General features: G+C 33.5%; 2 protein-coding genes across 3 annotated transcripts in view; one reads left to right on the top strand and one right to left on the bottom strand.

Moving 5' to 3' along the window:
* The window catches only part of LOC136350634 (elongation factor-like GTPase 1), a 60,437-nt gene that overhangs the window by 38,688 nt on the left and 9,409 nt on the right, over nt 1–12,340 (bottom strand). The gene's annotated exons all lie outside the window — the stretch shown is intronic.
* dsx-c73A (doublesex cognate 73A) overlaps nt 1–12,340 on the top strand; it is a 35,994-nt gene that overhangs the window by 17,761 nt on the left and 5,893 nt on the right. The window lies entirely within an intron of this gene.

Genomic DNA, 12,340 nt, shown 5'->3' with positions numbered 1-12,340 from the left:
TACTGGTTGATACGTGTTAGGTTACTGCTAAAACTCAAATCTACTGCAATATTAGATTAATGTGCGTTGTAACGATGATGTTTTTCTGCTGTGTGCAATTTTAACAATTATTTTATTATAATTATGAATAATTTTTGTTCACAATTAAAGTAACACATTTCTTCAATGTTCATGGCAAGTTAGATTTTCCCACGCTCAAAATTATAAAATACCTAAAATTACCAAATTTACAGATCATTCATATACCTATTTCCTTTGGTAAAAAAATGTTAAAAAACGACAAAATCTTGGTGATCGAAGTAACTAATACAAACACATTTAACATAAATAAACTCTTTTTGAATTTATTTTTATTACCCAGGTACATTCAACATGTAAGTTTTGATTTCATATAATTTTAACGCCGTTGACTTATGCTAATTGACATGTTTGATAGATATAACATATGGGTTAAAAAGATTAAATTTAATTTTTCATATGAAGTACCAACATCATTTTGGCCCCCCACTCGCGCCATACCATTTACGACACGACCTTTCAGGACACCCTCTATAACTTCATTAACTTATTATAATGTTCAAGCCTATTAATTCTTGTCATTATATTATTCGATTCACAGGTAGATTCGGTAGTGCAACGGTACCTAAGACCTCTCTTAGATTATGGGACACAAATCACTATACTGACTGACAATTTTAAAGAATTAATCATATGTATAAACATGATTAACACTTACGCTATACGTTCCGAAATGTCCATTAATCTATACTACAATTAAACAAAGTTGCATTTATAGGCAATAGATAAAGCGAAGTGCGGCAGTCGCAGTTGGACATGAAAGATCTTCGAGTACCTGAGTCGTACAGGAATATTCAATAAAATTAAAGATAAAATCATTACGGGCATTTAGCAATTTAAATGCAATTGTTCTGTTTAAGCATCCTTTTTGTTTTAGCATCTAACAAGTCTATTTTCATCCATAATACGCCTCACGGCGGCAGATTCACAGGTAATGAAACTAACGATTTTTTGCTAATTAATTTCTCTATCTGATAAAAGCTAAGCAGCCTCACTTAGGCACTTAAATTATTCGTTTATGCATTGCAAACTAGAATAATTACTCTTACTATCATTCATCTTTAGATTGTCTGATCAATTGAGGGATTATTTTACTTGCAATCTATTTTCCTTTACCATTCTGAATACGCGTTTAGAGAACGAGATAGTTGTCAACAACTACACGGTCGATTATAGTTTACCATATCCGCGATTCCTGCTGTTTGAAAAAATATTTAGTAATTTCAGAGGCGTAGAGAGATCATACGACTGCACATACTGGCCAAAATGGTGAAGGGGCAGATTGTAATAATCTGATGGTAGCGAAATAGGGGTTGGAACAATGAAAAAAGGAGGTAAACTACAATTTTCGGATACTGTTCGATAAGGCAGCAAAAAGGAAAAAGCAAAATACGGTATAGAAAATTCCAATCTCGAGATATAAGTTGTGTTTCAGTGTTCGCTTACCGTGTTGGGTATTTTAAAGGCAGTATTCTGTTGGCTGCCTGAAAGGTCAAGAAGTGTTTTTATCATGGCCGATGGTAGATAAAAGGCACGATGCGGCATAAAATGTATTCCCAATTTATATTTGTGGCGTTACGGTACTCGGTGAAGAATTCAAATCAAGGATTTATTTGGCTCGCCCACAGGCTCTTGAGAGGAAACTGCTTTTAGATAATGCCCCTTTAGATCAGCTAATAATTTATTTTCCTTAATGCGGCTCTTGAATTGAAGATAAAAATCATTAAGATATGAGTTTGAAAGATGGTCCGATGGTGGCAATTTCCGCAATATATTTTACTCATATTATCTCGAAATGATGATTATTGTTACTCCTGCTGATCTTGCTGATCATAAATCTAAATCAATGAAGTTTTGAAAAGCGTGAACTTTTACGAGGCTGCCGGTCGAAAAGCTATTATGGAAGCTTTTTACGGCATACCTATTTCCTAGGTTTGGAAAAAAGTTCATCTGAATACGATTATATCAATTTGCTGGCAGCTTAGTAGATGGACATTATCAGAACTTTTTTTAATGATCAGGCGTAAAATTAACCGCTAAACCTTTATTTTCTTAAATATTAAAGATTAGGTACAGTTAAAATGAAATGTGTCAGAAAATGCTTTGAATGTTCTACTTGGCCACCCACAGAATTTTAAGATAACAATGCAAGCTGAATAAATCGGTTGGTTTGAAATATTTGACAGTTTTAAAGCTCTAATAAAAACTAAAATACAGTAATTGGTAAAAATTCTAGAAATCGTGATGACACGACTCTCTCGTGAATCAACTAGGAAGGGGTTATTCGAAACGAAATTTATTAGTTACATGGTTCCATTGTGCATTCTGCTATATTGCTTCAATACATCAGCCTCAGCTCGAATTTGAATAGGCTATAAGATTTACCCGACGTCTCTGCACTGCAGACTTATTATTATTAGGCTTGGGTTAACATTTTCCTTGTCAAGACATTTTTTTTTTAAACAATTCTCCTTAATACTAAAACACATAATAGTCCCTCAGGAAAAATAAAACGATATTAACCACCTTGGAACCGCAAATAATAAATCAGTAACATCTAGGTAGTTGCACTGCCATGGAAGTAAAACGCAATAAAAGTAATTTTCCTTAAGAGACAATTCCGCCATAAATCAAATCCGGTAACACAATAAGTCGAATTATCAAAATTGATCATTTAAACTTTTAATTGGATTTTCAAACAATTGAAATCCAAAACGTGGGCTATGTGTACTCAACAAATTAAATTAGAGATCAAGCGGGTGCGATGTAAAAGGTGTAATTGAAACGAAGATTTATTTCCTGCAAGAAATGATTTGGAATTTTTAGCGTTTATGCTGTAGCTGCATTGAATATGCAATAAGTAAAACAATTAGAAAATTCATATTTGTAAATTTTTCATAAAACTTTCCGAAGGTAACGTCGTAATTTTCAAAGAAATAAAAGAAAAATCCTTGCAAATTCCATTTTGCAATTTCATTACTTACTTCATGTTTATTATACCTCCTTTTGAATAAATGTTAAAAATTCCAAACTTATAAAAAGTGTAATGATGGGTTTAGCATGCTAACAGGAAACTCGTGGTTTCAACTTACAGGTGGTCTTCTTGATGTTCTAAGACATAGTAAGTCGTGAAAATCAGCCGATTATTACACAGAGCTTCCTGAGGGCTTCCTGAGCATAGCACGACATGACAAGAGGCGGTGGCTAAATGCCATCATGTTTATACAAATTATATTCAACCTTTTTCTAGAATTAAATGAAATTATATGTTTAGGCGCACAATGATTTTGGATTTAAATCGGACACTTTCAATACAGGCATACTTTCAGTTGGAGATTAGAAGAAGATTTATAGCGAATCTAAGTTGCTTGGACAAACAATGCGCTTTTACTTTAATTGGCCAACAATTTGATTGGATAGACCTGGCCATTGAGACAATATTTACATTAGATGTATTAATCATCTGGCGTCAAGTTAACGGGAAACTTACGGAGAAACTGTTGGTAAATACTACTGCATAATATGTTCCTATATTGAATACCCGGACATACTATAACTATATACAGGATACCTGTGAACAACGTGCTTATGGTGGAAATAGCAATTCTTGAGGTCAATTTTTTTTTATTGCTAGAAACGTGACGAGTCTGAAATATACTAATGTGCTGGAGTCAACGAAGAGTTTGAGCCATATTTTTGTTCAGAAATCTTGTAACCTAAAAAAGTCTATCATCAATTTTCTGTCTACAAATTTGTAAGAGACAGTAAAATGAGCTAATCTAGAAACAAAACTAAATCAAAACATAAACTAACAAGTTTAGAACAAATAAACTTATAAACTCATAATCTATTAAAGAGCTAATCATTGATTCACGCGAAAGCAATACAGAGTTTGTAGAATTATTCGCCGTAGGGAAGCCTGAAATATGTTCAAATGCACCACTAATGACCCACTTGAATATTCCTTGCCTGTACTTAGAACCACCGATCCTAATGAAGTTCTTAGAATAATTATGAATTGTCCCAATAAATTTTCTAGCCATTAAATCTTCTGGAAGGAGCCTCATATATGTGTTCATAGCTCAGTCCGTGATTAGTCCCCTAAGCTATTTAATGAATAATTGTATCAACTCCCATATATTTTCATTTGCTCTTGAATATGCTGTTGCTAAACATTTTTAAAAATGGTGATCTTCGATATAGAGGGTGTGTCATAATTAGGTGTCAAACCTCAAACAGTGTAACCTACATACGTGTAAAATAATACCAAAATGGTAAATAAACATATGTCTTGAAGTACTCCTTAACGCAGACACAGCCCCTTGAAGGGGATCCCATTGATATTATTATTGCTAAATAACTCCTAAACTACTTTACATAAATATATATACGAAATTTTGGCAATCTCACAATTTTGAACCGCTCAATCCAAATATTCAATCAAAGTAGTTAACTGTGCATCATAGGCCTATCATTGAGAATGTCTGTATGACAAAAACAACTATATTTTTTAAGTGGAGGTGAACCTAATGAGGGGGCGAAATTCAGTGTTATGAAGAGCATTACTTTAATGATCGATTTTTAAAAATTGATCGCTAGGACGTTCTTCGATCTTTCAAAAACAGTTTACATGATTGACCAAGAAATCCTATTACATAAATTACGTAATTATGGCATAAGAGCTACTATGCTGGTTCGTATCCGGTCTTATTTAAATGACAAAAACACAGAGTGTCTGCAGTACAAACTGTTTACATTAAAATAACAGGAAATATTAATTCTCATTTTTCCTTTGTTCGATATCGAGATTAAGTTTAACGACATCTCTAGTCAAATGTCTTGGAGTAAACAGCAAAGTCTAAAGTTTCAAGAGGGAAGTGCAGTCACAGATGTTAATTTTGTAAAAAGTCATAACTAACAGGTGGCAAGATATGGGTATAATAAATATATATATATATATATATTTTTTAATTTTTTTATGATAAAAATATGTATGATAAACAAAGAAATTTGATTGCAAAAAAAAGATGACAAATTATATTGCAAACAGTGTCAAATATAATTTGGTCCTCAGAAATGGTCAGCTTTAGTAAAAGAAAAAATGTAAAAAGCATAATTTACTGAATCATTTTGCTGTAGCCTGTAGAGTTCAAATGTAAGGAATGTAGAGAGGAAAAGTAAATAAATTGAAAATGAAAGCGGAAATGAAAGAAATATGTTCATAAGAAATGCAATTCTAAGAAAACTAGTACATTTGAAAAGGAATGTACTCGCTGGAAAAACAGTTCATGTTTGAAAACATATCATTAAGAAAATGTTTTATGCAAAATCAGATTATAAAAGACTTAATGAATTATAACAATACTCCATTAACAAACTTAGCTACGCCCTCACCTACCGTACTAGTAGCCAGCATATTTTGATCCAGAAAAAAATATTTCGACATCACCTGATATTTCCTCTTATAGCTTGGAAGTATCTTTACTACAGAAAACTAATGGAAAAATAGAGGTTAGGACTTATGCTTCCCAACTGCTCCTAGAAACAGAAAAGAAATACGCACAAATCGAGCATGAAGCCTTAGCACTCATCTGGGCAGCAGAACAGTTCTCGGAATATGTAACGGGAATTTGGTTTAACTTGCAAACCGATCACTGGCCACTGCTGCAAATACTACAAACTAAACCTTTAGATAACTTAATACCGCTCTTACAGATCCCCATAATTGGGTTAATGAGTTATAATTAGAAAATATACATATTACACATTGAGAAAAAATTAGTGGTGACAGACGCGTTATTCCATCAATATTTCATTGAAGTGGAACTTCCCGGAAAAAAAATGAGTTGGATGGCGAGGCAGATATTCATTTTATTACAAGATCATTACCTGTAAGGGACTATTTTCAAAAGGCAATGAATCTGGAACAATAATAAAAATGACGTTCTAAAAATTGTTGTGGATGTAGCTTCTGTATAGTGGTAAAACTAAAAAAAAACTCGAAACATCTCAAAATCCGAAATATTACCTAGAAAAAAACCTGCTAGCACAAAGCAAATGTGATTTTTCCAAGAGATCTTCATATTAGAATCGTAGTAAAACCCTTTAAGTATAAAAGCACAGTTTTTTAAAAGTAGGCTTAACTTTGAATTTTCTATGAAATTAAAAAAAAATCCTTTATTTATTGATTTTACTAACTGTCAGCGACCTCAGGTTAATGCCAGACTCTAGTACGTTTAAAATTTGAAATGGATATTCCAGAAAGTACATAGTGATCGCGAAATAACCCAAGCAACTTTCCTGAAAGTCTTATGGAATGATCTTGAACAGCACTGTTTTTTCTTACTTTAAACTTCCTTGTTGCATAAGTTGTATTTAGTCAGTTCGATCTTCGTCTTAATTCAATTGACTTAATTTCCAGAAATAGAGTTACTAAGTATCCACATAAAAAAATATCTTTTTCCTACCAGTTAATAAAGTTCTTGAGATTGTATATTGATGAGGTATTTCCGGACACACGTCCATAGAATTTTTTTAATTATGATGTTACTCTCGGATGGAACAAGTCATTTTCTGGTAGCAGCAAAACCTGACCATCTGCTAGATAAAGGCGGTTTTAAATTATTGACAATTTCCTCTAAGATATACCTTGTGTTGGCTAACAATACGTAACTAATTGTAAATACCTTCCAAATTACCTATACTTAACAGGGTTAACCGAAACTAATCTGGTCATAATTACATATAAACAACCGAAGAAAGTATACCTTCGCCATTCTGTCAGAAATTTAATTATACCCTTGAAAAATCTTAAAGTTGAAATGTGAATCACTAGAAAGAAACATCTGAAGAGTAAAGGAACGAAAACCGTGAATTTAGATTTGAATCAGATTTTGCCGCCATGACAGACGCAGCAAACGCTTGTTTGTACCGAGATGGTCGACGGATAATAAAGTTCGTTTTACAGCGTTTTCCCTTTAACAATTTGTAAGACTTCAGTGGCGTCACCGAAGAAAACTGCATCTTCCAATGCCTTTCTCCCAAAACCCGGTTAAAAAGGTTCTAGAACAGCGATAAATCATCGACCAATTAAGTTCGACTATTCGCAATTTATTACCTATCAACAGGTGAATATGAATTTCACTATTACGTATAATTTGCAATTCTCGAGCTTCAACAGTATAGTGGAGTTATTTGTAAACGATTAATAGGTAGTGAAGTTTTCCTACATTCACGCAACAATTTCATGGTGAGAGCCAAACCACAACGCGCAAAATTACTGAAGCTACCACTCATGAATTCGATTTGATGTACGGTTCTTTGTCAAGTAGGTGTACTAACAGTCGTTTTGTCCAAAAATTGTGGCTTCTAGGACATATCTCAGTTGCCGTTACTCCGAAATTATTAACTCTGCTACCGCTAATGCAAATTTTTGTTCAAATCCTTGGTGCGTGGATACTTTGCATCTTGTTCTATAAAATTCTTTGAATATTAAACATGTGCAGCATATGAAATTGCTTCCTTTAGCTGGTTAATGGCTCTAAACCAAACGGAATTAATGCGACTCAGTCGTTTTAACTGCACATTAACTAAAAAATATGTTCATTGATTTTAAGGCATCGAGAGTTTCCTCACAACGAGAAAAAAATCTATGATCTGTTAAGTACATGATAAAACCCGCTAGGATTAAAATGCTGGTTAGTACATACAAAATGATGTCTTATGGCAATTTAATGATGGCATATCATAATGTACTGATTTTTTTTTCTGCAAGGAAAAATATTTCAATCTTCGCCGGGTAACACACTAGGTTATATCAAATATTTACATTTCCGATATCGCATTGTTGACAAACATGGCCTTAAATGACAAATAATATAGGTAATAATTTCCAGGCGAGAGTGACATAATTATGAGAATAATTAACAGTGAATGTCGTTAAGATCGATGTGGAGATAACATTAACAAGAACACCCACGGTTCCCAAGCCCCTACTTGACAATATATTAAAAGCTTTCTTGGCAAATCTGATTTAATTATGAAGCTGTTTTCTATTTAACGAAACCACAAAACGATGTGAAAAGGCCTAAACCGCAGGCTGAACTGAATAATATGGGGCTGGAATATTAATAGTCGAGCAACCATAAATTGCATCGGATAAACATTTCAATCGAAATCAATCGATCAAGAATTAATTTTATTGTGGGTTCTGCTTTTTTTTTCGGTTCATTACAGCCTAAAAGAGGCCGTTCTCACGAAAATCAGTCGAACGAAATTGAAATGAAAATACGTATCTTTGGATAAGGATGGACTACTTTTGGTTGAATAATTACCGATTACATTACTTTCTGCAATTATTCTAAGCGGCCTCATTTACTTTGCATGGATCGCAGAAATTGAATTAATCACACAAACTACTCTTGTGTGTCTTAGCCAAATATTTATTTAGAAACAGTTGCCACGAATGGTCGCGTCCAAAAAAAGGCAGAAACAATATTTCAATTTAAATACAAAATATTTTAAGGAAGCTAACAATCAGCAGCTAAACGACTTGGAACAAAACCCCATGGCCAAATATTAACCTACGAACTCTTGAGATTTCGTGCTCAAACAACCGATGCGAATGGACTAAATCGCCTGCCCAAAACCATGTATACCGTAAAGATATGAACACGCTGAGACTTGTCCAAATTAGGCGGCGTTCTTAATGTCTTTAGCACCGCGAAGGTTCCATTAATGTTAGGGCACGTTTATTCGATGATCATGGTTCGCGATTAGGAGGATATCATTCCCGATTAAAAGATTTATAGCGTTGATCTTTATAAAAGCATATGGGCCAATAGAAGTTCAATAACTTTAAACTACTGCCGGAGAATTAAAAAAGAGACGTGTGTCCAAAAGTGCTGTTTTGCCAAGTTTCCAGCCTCTATTTAAAACCTCATTAATAAACTAGCAATCTTACTCTTCTCAACTCAAGACGAGTATAGGTCTTATTAAAAACCACTTACAACGTAGGTTTCTTCTTTGGACGGTTAATACCATATTAACTGAGCCCTGTTAAGGAAGTAATAAAATGAGAACCAAAGAAAACTTGCTAAAACTAGGAAATTAAGGTCTGGGAATTAACTGCAACTTATTTCTATTAAAACAGCTATTGCTTAATATTTCCAGTGGACATTAATATTAATAGGCTTTAATTATATGCGAGCTTAATGGAATATGTGATGTTACAGGATAGACTATGTAAAGATTGCAGTGTAATTTCGACATGAGAAGTGAAAAATTCTAGTAATAGGACAGACGTTTTCGTGTTAACTTTAATACGATTTAGCACCATGGCTGATCGAAGTAATGGTGTTGATGTAGAAAATGTACAAAGAGTAAAACCCTCCTTTATCTTTGTTGCATAGAATGCAACAACGCTAAAGGAGGCGAGGTTAAGTGGTTCTGAAGTAGCTATATGGGATTGAAATTATGCAAATAATTTCTATTTTGCATATAACTACACGCACTCCAAATATGTTCTACTCAGAGTGTATTTGCTAACATACTGACAAAGTTTGCTTCGGACGGCACATTATAGCTAACTGAACAGCGTTTACAAGTTTAACCTACTGGCATGAATTATATAGTATTTTTCTTTATGTCTGCATCTTTAAGCGGCACACAACACGTTTAATAAAGAAATATTGGAAAATATTTAAAAAAAGAAGAAGCACGATGTGCGTAACGTAATTACATATCAATACGTTCTACTTCGAAACGCGAAAAGTTGTTAATGAGTGCGATACCGTTCTAAATAATGTACTTTTAAACGCACTGTAGTAATTACTTACTACCTCAAAGTGACACTAAAAGAGAGCAATAATATTATAAAGCAGCCGTTTAAATCTGCAAGCAACCTAAAAAATTAGGATGCATGCCTTTGAGCTAGGTAACGGTTGCAATATCAGCTTATGCTTATGGAGCTTATGGAGCTTAAATTACTGATCCTCTAACCACAAGTAACAGTTAATGAAGCTCCACGGTTTCCGAATTTTTTCTGTGAACTAACTGTCGAATAAAATATCAGTATTAAAAATCTTCAAGACTATCTGATAAGCCGATTTAAAAAATTTCATGCACTATTTGACTTCTCTGATCAATTTTTGTTGAATCTCCCGAGGTGACCCAAGTATTCCTTTGCCACAGCGAAGCTACTTACGTATGTAGCGGATTGAATCAGATTAGCCTACGATGTTCCATAAAATATGGCTAATGGGCAACTTACACACTGCGTGTTTACAAATCAAGATAATCGGCTTTTTTTATGTGTACCAGGCGCAAAGAAGAAGTGCATAATTTTCATTTTGAAAAATACATTTTTGCTTCCATAACATACAATGACCAATAAATAAGTCAGTTCATAACCCATTATACGAGTCGGGAATAGGTAGGCTTGCTTTGCTATTAACTGGTAAACAATTCATCATAACGAGAATGGCAATGATAAATGCGGATTCAATAAATCTCAGGTTAAAAAGAGAACAGTCAGTGTTTTTCTACTGCACCACTGGTGAGTACCACCAACAGATATCTATTTATCAAGCCGAGAAAAAGGTTGGAAAATCATGGATTTAAAGTAATCAAGTAATCTTATACTATTCTCTTTTCTTGCAATCTTAAATTATTCGATGGGAAAATCCAGAAAAACAGCAAAGTAAAAAATATGGAAAATAAAAAAAGTAAGAGACAAATGTACTACACAACGATAATTTGAATAGTGGAATTCTTGAAATTCAGAGATGGACGAGTTAATGATGACACAAACCCATTCGATTAAAAAAAGCACCAAAGGGCAAGATAAAAAGAATATACATAGTTTTAATGCGGCTTTACAATAATGAAATTTCCTGAAAACGTCGTGAACACAGCAAGTTTGCGGCATATCCATGAGTCAACCCTACAAACAATTGGGCACATTATCATAAAGATTACTGTCACTTCTACTAGAGTTTCTTCCCTAACTTACCAAACAATTAATTTAGGGAGTCATTTTAAAAACTCTTCTTATCCTACCTAGACTAACAATTTTGGTAATTCGTCAAAAGACAAATTGTCAGAATTTTAAAGGCATTTTTCGATGATTTTTTTAAAATTTGAATGAAACGAGTTTTAAGATTAACTCCTTCAATTAATGAATGATACTACTTTTTACTATTTCCTGTTCACTCTTTCCGAGCTCTCGAATACCGAAACCTACATATGAATTTTGATCTACTCTAAATCTAAAAGATAATACATGAAACTAAGTAAGCTGATTCCTAGTTCATTGTATAAAATTGAAAGGAGTATTAATTATCTTTTTACAGAAAATTTGTTGCTTTTACATTTAGGCTTTCATTTTCTAGACCCAAGGTACATACACTTCAAGGATCCCCTCTTTCTCCCACTCTGTTTAATGAATTCATCAATGACTTACCGAACGGCTTAGCTTCACGAGAACGACGGGAATTTATCATAACAGCTCCGAGCACCATGGAAATTTTAAGAAAAGCAAACACACCTGTCCAATTAATATTGGATTGACCCGAAGATAATGAAGTCAATCTGAACACAGGAAATGACAAGCAATGCAATTTGCAAGTAAGGACAACTAACTGAATTACAGTCCACTTATGAAAACAAAAAAAAATATATAGAAAATACTGAAAGAACTAAATTCTTGGGCATATAATTAAGCCAGAAACTAACGTGGACACCGCACATTGAAAAATGTTTTATAAACTAAACTACAAACGTGTTCTAGTAAAAAATATTTGAAATGCCGCATAAGAATGGGCTTGAAAGTTGTGTTTCGGTCTGGAAAAGTCCACGTTGGCTTATGGCATAATCGAGTAGCACCGTTTAGCTAATTTTCCAGAAACAAGCGATCATAAATTACTTTGAATTATTGAATATAATTCAATGTAATTGCTTCGTTACACTTATATCCGTTAATATCTGCATAATCATCACACCTGTTGAAAATATCATCCTTATTTAAGGTTTTCAGGACTGGCGGTCATATAGAATAATCCGAATTATACATATTATTGAAAATTGTCCTAACAAACTCAAGAGAATAGCCCATGACTTCGAGTCGTTAAATTTCAATGTGCAATCGAAGAACGAACTAAAAAGTTTTTTCGTAAGTAAATTTTACTTCCTTGTCAGCGATGATTACAATTAAACTGAGCTCCCAGGCTTGTAAATATTTTACTACTTATCATGCGGATGCGAG

The sequence above is a fragment of the Euwallacea fornicatus genome, chromosome 3 (genome assembly GCF_040115645.1).
Source record: "Euwallacea fornicatus isolate EFF26 chromosome 3, ASM4011564v1, whole genome shotgun sequence".
Classification (NCBI taxonomy): Eukaryota; Metazoa; Arthropoda; class Insecta; order Coleoptera; family Curculionidae; genus Euwallacea; species Euwallacea fornicatus.
The sequence above is the reverse complement of the archived record's forward strand: the minus strand, read 5'-3'. Positions and strand labels throughout refer to the sequence as shown.